Source organism: Camellia sinensis, chromosome 14, assembly GCF_055761805.1.
Source record: "Camellia sinensis isolate YWXY chromosome 14, ASM5576180v1, whole genome shotgun sequence".
NCBI classification, from domain to species: Eukaryota; Viridiplantae; Streptophyta; class Magnoliopsida; order Ericales; family Theaceae; genus Camellia; species Camellia sinensis.
In genome coordinates, this window is record NC_138974.1 from 65,060,339 (window position 1) to 65,070,050 (window position 9,712).

Sequence of the window (9,712 nt, forward strand, 5' to 3'; positions counted from 1 at the left end):
CCTGAACTTGGTATTTTCAGACTCATGTTTCTTCTACCCTTAAAGCTTCCCTTCGATTTTCAGCTTTAGCAAATGCAATTACGCTCAAGAATCTCATAAGGAAGGGAATTCCGGCGGTTTTACGGCCTAAGGTCTGGTTTTCGCTCTCCGGGGCGGCTAAGAAGAAATCTACGGTGACTGAGAGCTATTACAATGATTTAATTAAGGCTGTCGACAGTAAGATCACGCCCGCTACAAGGCAGATTGATCAGGTGACTTTTTTCTTTCAGCAATACATTGATTATTGTGGCACATTTATCATCATGTGAAAATTGGATGGTTGATCAGTTGTTTCAGATACAATGTTTATGATATAATGATCATTGTAAATTTGTAATGTTTGATGTTTGTAGGACTCCACTTCATTACAAAAGATGGATTGTTTTGCAATTGGATAACGGATTCTTATCTTAATAATGCTATTTGTTTGATCCTGAACATGAAATCTCCAGGTTCAATTGAGCTTATTTAGTTTGCATTACATTACTTAACGACATAATTTTTTATCATACATTATTGTGGCACATTTATCATCATGCGAAAATTGGATGGTTGATCAGTTGTTTCAGATACAATGTTTATGATATAATGATCATTGTAAATTTGTAATGTTTGATGTTTGTGGGACTCCACTTCATTACAAAAGATGGATTGTTTTGCAATTGGATAACGGATTCTTATCTTAATAATGCTATTTGTTTGATCCTGAACATGAAATCTCCAGGTTCAATTGAGCTTATTTAGTTTGCATTACATTACTTAACGACATAATTTTTTATCATACATTATTGTGGCACATTTATCATCATGTGAAAATTGGATGGTTGATCAGTTGTTTCAGATACAATGTTTATGATATAATGATCATTGTAAATTTGTAATGTTTGATGTTTGTGGGACTCCACTTCATTACAAAAGATGGATTGTTTTGCAATTGGATAACGGATTCTTATCTTAATAATGCTATTTGTTTGATCCTGAACATGAAATCTCCAGGTTCAATTGAGCTTATTTAGTTTGCATTACATTACTTAACGACATAATTTTTTATCATACATGATGCTTGCTTGAGGACAATGTTTACTGAGGGAAGAATTTTCTGTCATTGTCAATATCCAGAATGGAATAGAAATACTGGAAATGGTTTTGGAAACCTTTTTCTGCATTGAGTCAAGTGGCTGATTTTATTATAGGCCAATTGGGGAATCTCTTGATTTAGTTTAATATTATTCGAAGGAATACAAATGTCAATATTTTCTAAGTTAAAGAGTTAATAGATATAGATGGATTTAATAATTATGGAGATGAATATGAGATCATAGCCTATTTTAGGTACACTTATACTTTTTTTTGGCAACATTTGATGTGATATGTAAGGACTGTGGAGACTTATAGCTGTTTTTTCTCTGAGAAATTTCTTTTTGTAATTTTTCATTTGTTTATGTCTTGGTAATGCATTTATGTCCTCAAGTTGAAGCTTATGGGTTGTGATCAAGCAGTAAGAATAGAGCATAAACAATATCTGTTTGTGTATGTATATGTTTGTAATTGGCTTTATTTATAATATGTTTGTTCAAATTTCTGCAAAATTGGAAGAGTCTGCACTTCATTAGAACACATTTCTTGGGTTCCATGTCCATCCGAAACATCGCTATCGTCCATCAAAGCTGTATTTTCCCCAATAAATTCTATTTTTATTTATTTATTTATTTATTTATTTATTTATTTATATATTTGTGTTTTCAATTCATGGCTATATTCAGAAAAACTTTATGGATTACCTACTAGATCTGTTTGAATGATTTTGATCGATTTTGGTGTTTAACTGACTATCTTTGATTGAGTCTCAAATTTTTTTTTTTGATTGACTATTTTCCGTCTGTTGCAATTCGGGTTTGAACTATGTATAATATTTTGTTTTGCCTCTGACTTGGAGATATTATCTGCTTAATTTTATGGTTTCTTTGTGTATGTGGACTATGCATGTATGTATTTAGTTCATTTGTGAGGATGTGGAGGATTGCAAGGCAAAAACTTGGAGCTGGAGGATTTCCTATTCCGGTAGGTCTTTCAATCGTGTGTTTTGATTTTGAAAAAGGAAGATTTTTTTGCATCTAATAGATAGTATTTAATTTCAGATTTTAGAACAATCCTTGCAGAGGATACAGCAGCCTGCAGTATCCGCGTTGAGATGTTATTCATCTGCTACCAAAGAGGTAGTTGTGGATTATGTTCATTGTGTTCAATTTTTTCGTTTTTCTTTGATGCTTATTTGGTTGTTTAGAGATGTTAGAATTAATTTTATTTCATGAGCTGATTTTTCCTATTTTGAAAATCATGAAAACATCGATTAGGTTATTGAAAACTTAACTTTTCACTTTATTTTTTTAGTTGGTTATTTATTTAGTTCAAACCCGTTAGTTATTTAAATAACTTAACTCCTCTGAAGGTGTTTAACTGACTATCAGATAATATTTATTTAGTTATTTATTTATTTAGGTCTCAATTTATTTATTTATCTGATAATAACTTCTCACCTTTAGATTCAAACTTAACTTCAATTAGGTTATTTATTTAGTTAGTTATTTATTTATTGTCAAATACCATGACCTGATTCTAACATATCCCTTTTTGGTAATGTTTATTGAGATGTTGGTAATGTTTATTTATTGAGATGTTGGTAATGTTTTTTTTTTTTTCCAGTTAAATTCTCATTTCTGTTTATCTCAATCCCTCTTTGTTCCTCTTCTTTATCTCTCCCTTCTCTCCGACTGGCTTCAATTCGCAACCCTTTGATTTGAAATTTTTGAATCATTTTTTTCATGGAAATCTTATAAGCCTCCTCGAGTTCTTGAGTAGTTAACATAGTTGTTTATTCTGAAATCTATGCTTTCCAAATTTATTCTGAAATCTATTCTGAATGAGTTTATGTCATTCATTCTATTTATTTCCTTTGTGTAGTATAAGTTTGGTTGCTGAGAAATTTGGAAGAAAAAGGGGAAAAAGACTCTATCATTTAGAATTAGAAGTCACACCCATTAAGTGTTTGTTTGAATGGGTCTGAGAGGTTCTTCCATTTTTTAACTGAATCGATAGTTGGGTTTTCTTGAGCTATCCATTTCATGGTTTTGTGCTGCTGGGTTTTCTGGTTCGGGTTCAAGATGGTATTACCATTGAAAATACTGAATTTATACAAAAAAAAAAAGCTTAAAAAAGTGAGATGAGAAAAAATCCCAAACTGTTTAAGAACATTGAATTATTGAAGAACATTGAATTTTTTAAATACACACCAAAAATTTAAGAACACAGTTTTTAAACACACAAAATGAAGACACAGAAAATTTAAGAACATTGATTTTGTTTTTTTTAAACACACACAAATTTTATGAACACTGATTGTATTAACAAATAAATCAAACTAATAAACCTTTCAATTTCCTATTTCAGTTCCAAGCTTTGCGAGCTATGGTGCAGGCCAATCCACAAATTTTGTAGGTTCTTATCCGCCACTCTGCAGCCAGTCTTTTTGTTTGTCCATCTAACATTTAAAAATGTGAACATTTTATTTTTCATTTTTCTTCTGAAAAAAAAAGAAGAAAAAAACCCACCCTAAACAGCCCCAATTACTCTTCTTATTGACAGCCCATGCTTCAGGAGCTAGGGAAGCAAAACCCTCACCTGATGAGGCTTATTCAGGAGCACCAGGCTGATTTTGTTCGCCTGATCAATGAACCTGTTGAAGGTGGAGAGGGGTATGTTCTCTGGTTGGTTATATTCATTTAAATGATAGTTATGAATGTTCACGGTCCTAATTTGCTGTTAATATGTTATCAGTAACGTACTGGGACAGCTTGCTGCAGCAATGCCACAGTCTGTAACAGTTACACCTGAGGAGCGTGAAGCCATAGAACGTGTAAGTATTGCCTTTTCCTAATTTTTATTTGAATTTATATGTGTTTAGTGTGGTGGTCTTGAAGTGATCTTTTGATAGGGGTTTTTTTCCCAATACCTATGAATTCTATTGGATCCATAACTATACATTGGAAGACTCCTTTGGATCTCCTAGAAATATATCCATCCCTGACCCCTCACATCAATTCCATGATCCTCTTAATCCTTTCTCATTCGAGTCCAACATCTGTTGGAATTGATACTTTGGATCCAGTTAGATAATATTTTGTAAATTTTAATTTTTTGTCAATTGTCCTTTATGTAAGCCACTTTATTTATTTGCATTTTTTTTGTCCAACTCATGTTTTTTGTTGTTCAAAAGTTTGACTTTTGTATTAGATGCTTGCTCTATTATTAGAATCTTGCGGTTTGCGATTCAGGTCATGATTCGATTTGCAATTCATGCATATATTGATACAAATCTATGGGTGAATCTATTATTAGAATCTTAATTGAATGTTTTGGTGGTCATAGGTTATGTTAAAGGAATAGTTTTGGTGGATATAGCAACCATGGTTTAAAGGAATATTATGAAAATATTCAAAGTTTGATTTTTTTATTTTGTATTCAAACAATCTGCCTTATTTTTACAATCTGCTTTATTTTTGTATTCAAACAATCTGCTCTATTTTTATTTTGTATATGGAAAGTATTTTTTCTGAGTTCTGAGGTACGGAGATAAATAAGGATTATAAGATTTACGTGGTGTGAATGCAACTGATTTTTGTGTTTGGAAAAAACTCTGGGAATCTTGAATTCCCTCTAAATGGGCAGTATTTGTGTGGAAGTGTCTTCATAATATAGTATCTGTGAGATGATAGTTAAAGATAAGAGATATTCCCAATCCAGTGTGATTGATTTGCGAATGCGGCCAAAACCATTGAACATCTCTTTTTTCAATGTCATGTATCACAAAGAATTTGGAGAGGTACTTCTAGGGGCTTGGACTTTACCTGTGGCCACCCAGTTTGCTTTAAACATGGTGGATCAATTGGGTTACAATGATTAAAGAAGAGGACATGATTGTTCAATCTATTGCCTTGCTATGGGCAATTTGGAGGCAGCGAAATAGTGTGGTCTTCCATAATGAAAAGATGACAATAGAGCAGAACTATTTCAATTGCTAATGAGATTCATCAACATTGGACTAACTGTGCATTCATGTTTTCCAATGATAATATCTTAGAATGTCTTACTGATATCTTTGGAAAAAGATGGAAATACAGAGAATTGTGGTCTTCTTGCTAATAACCTATCTTTAAATTCTGTTTTCCAGTTATATACGTGTGGTAGATGGAGCATGGAAGTGCAAAAATGGAGAGGCAGGAATAGCATGGGTCTGTTTCAATGAAAATCAAGACATTGTCTATCAACAAGCTGATTGTCTATCAATGAAAATCAAGACATTGCAGAATCCATTTTTAAGAAGTAAAACATGCTTTGGGAATTTTGAATTTTTATAATGAGCAGATGTTTTGAAGATGTTTTTATAAAAATGGAGTGCAGTAATTTGAATTCAAAATTTTTTATAAAAACATCTGTAATTTTGATTTTACAGATGTAATTTTGAGCAGATGTTTTGAACAAAAATGGAGTAATTTTGAACAAAAATGGAGCAAATGTAATTACTGCACTCAATTTTGATGATGTTTTTGTAAAATTACTGCACTCCATCTCATTAATTTTTGATTTCAAAATTTTAATTTTTGAATTCAAAACATCTGTTTTATAAAAATTCATAATCTATTAATTCAAAATTTTGAAGTAATATTACTTTGGAAATTTTGAATTTTTACAAAACATCTGCTCATTTTTAAAACATCTGATCAAAAATTACTGCATTCCATGTAATATTCATTTTTATAAAACATGTTTTTATAAGAAGTAAAAATTACTTTTGTTCAAAATTACATCTGTTTATAAAAGTATGTTTGAAGCATCTTTATAATGAGCATCTGTTTGTAACATATGTTTTTGAGATGATAAGTAATATCTCAAAGCATCTTTATAAAACATATTTTTGTAATCTGTCAATAAATAAAAATTTATTAGTGACAACATTTTTAAAGTAGAAAAATTGTCAGTAAATCCAATTTGAGGGGTGCATTAAGTATTAGATCCAAGCTTTGGTCTTTGTTGTTTATAAAGGCTCATGTTTGTTTTTCTTATGTAGTTAGAATTTGATTGGCAGCAGTAATACTAACTAGTGTGTATTTTAATTTTAATTTCTTTTAAATTACAGAGTACTGGTTGGTGTGCATTATTAGATATTTATTATTATTATTATTATTATTTTATATTTGATTTGTTTTGAATTGTAGAGTGTAGTCTATTAAATATATTTTTATAATTGCATTTTTATCTTAAATTTAAATAGTGTTGCGATTACAATTATATTATAATCCTAACATTATTTACACCGTGCCTTCAGACACGGGTATATGCTAGTATATATATATATATATATTATACCACTAACATATTTTTTTAAGCCTTAAAATAATTTATTTAAGACTATATTTTTTTAATCTTAAAATCTTATTTTACATATTATTTTATTTAGTTCGATTGAGCATATTAAGGCCAAGTTTGGCATATTATAAAAAAGTCAAAAAGTCAAAAAGTTACTCAAAAAGTTAAAAAGTTAACACTATTCACCAAAAGTCAACAATTACGGCTGCACAACTCCCAATCCTAATTTTTCCATACAAATCAAATTTTATAATTTTTTATTACACATTTTCCATAAAAAGTCAAAAAATTAACCCAAACATCCATATTTTCTTCCTCAATTTTTTAGTCCAAAAAGACAAAAAGTGCACTTATTTAGGACATCCCAAACAACCCCAAATCTTATTTCAAAATAGAGGAAATATCATTTTGCCTCCCAAACTATCACGTATTTTTCACGTTGACTCTCATATTTCGATTTATTTCAATTTAGTACTTAAAATTTTCACAAATTGATCAATTAGACACCTGTCGTCACTTTTCGTTTACAATTAGACGGAATGTGCTGACATGACATTTAAAATTTCATTTTATTTCTCAAATTATACTTTAAAAATCAATTTACCCTCCAAATTAAAAATCAATTTACCTCCCAAACTGTACTTTGAAAATCAATTTGTCTCCCACATCAGTACATTCCGTCTAATTGTGGACGGAAGGTAACGGTAATGATCTAATTGATCAATTTGTGAAAAGTTCAGGTACTAAATTGAAATAAATCGAAGTATAGGGGTCAACGTGAAAAACGCGTGATAATTTAAGAGAAAAATGATATTTTCTCTTTAAAATATTGTAATAAATATTTAAGTTTATAATATAAATTTACAAAAATATTATTATTATGTTATTGTTAATTACGGAAATAAAATTTCAATGTCGTAACTAATGGGTGTTGCGATGTTCCTAAATCAATTTTCTTACTTCACCATTGAATAAGAATATGCACGGCCCTGGCAGGGAATGGCGGCAGTGTCTTTTTTTTGTTAATATGGTAAATTACACTTACACCTTTTGAGATTTGGATTTAATATATATCATCTTTGATATTTAAAAAATTATACTAATATTTATGTCATTGTAATTATTTAGACGGAATGAAGACATCGAACTCATGTACTCTCTCTTTTTTTGCTTTCCTTTACTTTTTTTTTTCCTTTACTTTTTTTTTTAATGTAATTTCCTCTTTTTTTTTATTATTAAGAATTGTTATCTTTTACATAAATAAAAGGGTTTATAAAATGAGATTATTAAATACAAAGGTAAAAATATAATTTTTAAAACATTAGCAAATAAATAGTAATTGGACAAAATCTGAATGGGTGTCAATATAATTTACCCTTGTCAATAATTTGAGAATATTTGTGACTATGTATGTCGCTGGCGGGTGAATTGCGGCGGTGTCTTTATTTGTTAATAATTTGAGGTTATTTGTGAATATGCATGTCACTGGCGGAGAATTGCGACGGTTTCTTTATTTGTTAATAATTTTGAGATTATTTGCGAACATGCATGTCGCTAGCCGGGAACTGCAGCTTTTTTATTTATTTATTTATTTATTTATTTTTTAACACAAAAAAAAGGAGATTAGGTGGGGACATCACAACCTTCGCAGGCTCAGGCCCCGGGGTAGTCGGTTGTCGGCCTGGTTTAACCCAACTCATAGGAAGGGACTTACCACCAAGACACCAGTGGAGCTCATCAATCGCCCCAGCCCTGACTAAGTGCGATCGAAGTACAGCGCGAGATCTTAAGAAAGAGCCCTTAAAAAATTCAGGATTTTCGCACCCCCAGCAGTGTCTTTGTTTGATAATAATATGAGGTTATTTGTGTTTGTCGTATTGAGAATGTCTTACTCATGTTTGTTTCACTCTTTGAAAAAAAGGGATTAAACTAATGATACGTGAGACTTATTTAAAGTGTATTTAGTTGAGGATATGAGTAAGAAAATTAACTATTCTCTTGGATTAGTAATCCACTCTTGTGGTAAGGCTAACAAAGATATAGGAGGATTGAAATTAGGGCAAATTACGTTAATAGTCCCTATAGTTTGGAGCTCGTGTCACTTTAATTTCTGACTTTTCAATTGAGATACATTTAAACTTGAATTTTGAATATTGTTTCAAATAAGGATAATTGAACATTCCATTGCTTAATTTCAAGGGCAAAATCATCAATTTGATAAAATATAAACTAATTTGATAAAAATAAATGTAAAAAAATATTTTAAAAATTATTTCTATCCACCAAAGATAAAATTATGTAAAATTGATAAAAATTAATAAAACTTACATAATTAATTTTAAAAAATTAATTTTACATGACCATCATCCAAATATATAATAAAAATTAATTTGGTAAAAAAATAAATGTCTAAAAGATTTATCAATTTTATATAATTTTATCTCTAGTAGGTAGAAATAATTTTAAAAAATTCAAAAATAAATTTTTGACATTTATTTTTGTTAAATTAGTTTATATTTTATCAAATTGACGAATTTGCCCTTGAAAAATCCAATAGTATCTTCAATTGTCTTTATTTGGAACACTTCTCAAAATTCAGGGTCAAATATATCACAATTGAAAAGTCAGAGATCAAAGTGATAAAAATTGCAAATTATAGGAACTATTGGTGTAATTCACCCTTGATATTGTAAAGTGAGTGAGGGGATTGGTGAATTTTTAAATGATTTTTAAGCAAAAATTATATTTTTTATAACAAAAAAAAATTATAATACTAAAAATTTAAAATATATTAATTTTATATATTAATACTATCTATAGTATTATTAATCCGGTCATGTACAAACAAACACTCTTCATCTTACCTCTCAAATTTAATACCACCACACTAATAATCTTCTCATTTAATCCCATCGTACTCTTAAGCTCTTTCATTCTATGAAACCAAACAAACGTGGCTTTAGGGAGAGTAAGCGTAGATTTTATTTTTTATTTTTTTGTTTATCAAGAGTATGAGGGTGTTTGATAACTTATTCAGTACTTAAAATTGAATGTATTAAGTGATAATCAATTAATTTCATTTGCCTTAATTGATATTACTTAAAAATTTAAATACCTATTAAAATGTAGACTAAAACTAAAGAAAATTTTAAATTATATGAAACTTACACTACAACAAAACTGAGTTTTTATGGCTTCACATCAACGATGTCACGACCCAAACCTGGTACCCAAAGGCTCAGCGTCATAA

The 9,712-nt window shown here is 29.7% G+C and overlaps 1 long non-coding RNA gene across 1 annotated transcript; it reads left to right on the top strand.

Annotated features, from left to right (window-relative positions):
* Window positions 1-3,473: 3,473 nt before the first annotated feature.
* LOC114268599 (uncharacterized) lies at window positions 3,474-5,656 on the top strand. Its single transcript, XR_014350675.1, has 3 exons — window positions 3,474-3,534; window positions 3,682-3,791; window positions 3,874-5,656. It is a non-coding gene; the product is annotated as an uncharacterized LOC114268599 (long non-coding RNA).
* Window positions 5,657-9,712: the final 4,056 nt, after the last annotated feature.